Below are 669 nucleotides of genomic sequence, written 5' to 3' on the forward strand. Positions count from 1 at the left end.
AAATCCCCATGTACATTCCAGAGTTAGTAGACCCATGTACATTCCCGCGTTAGAATCCCAATGTACATTCCCGGGTTAGGATCGCCATGTACATTCGCGGATTAGTATCCCCATGTAGAGTCCCGGGTTAGAATCCCCATATACATTCCCAGGGATGGAATGCCCATGTACATTCACAGGGTTAGAATCAGCATGTACATTCCCAGGGTTAGAATTTCCCATGTACATTTCCGGGTTAGAATCCCCATGAACATTCCCGGGTTAGAATCCCCATGTACATTCCCAGTTTAGAATCTCCGTGTACATTCCCGGGTTAGAATCCCCATGTTCATTCCCGGGTTAGAATCCCCATGTGCATTCCTGGGTTAGAATAACCATGTACATTCCTGGTTTAGAATCCCCATGTACATTACCGGATTAGAATCCCCATGTACATTCCCGGGTTAGTATACCCATGAACATTCCCGGGTTAGAATCCCCATGTACATTCCTGGGTTAGAATCCCCATGTACATTCCTGGGTTAGTATACCCATGAATATTCCCGGGTTAGAAAAGCCATGTACATTCCCGGGTTAGAATCCCCATGTACTTTCCCGGGTTAGAATCCCCATGTACATTCCCGGGTTTGAATCCCCATGTACATTCCCGGGTTAGAATCCCCTAGTACA

This window comes from Pristiophorus japonicus, chromosome Y, assembly GCF_044704955.1.
Source record: "Pristiophorus japonicus isolate sPriJap1 chromosome Y, sPriJap1.hap1, whole genome shotgun sequence".
NCBI lineage: Eukaryota > Metazoa > Chordata > Chondrichthyes > Pristiophoridae > Pristiophorus > Pristiophorus japonicus.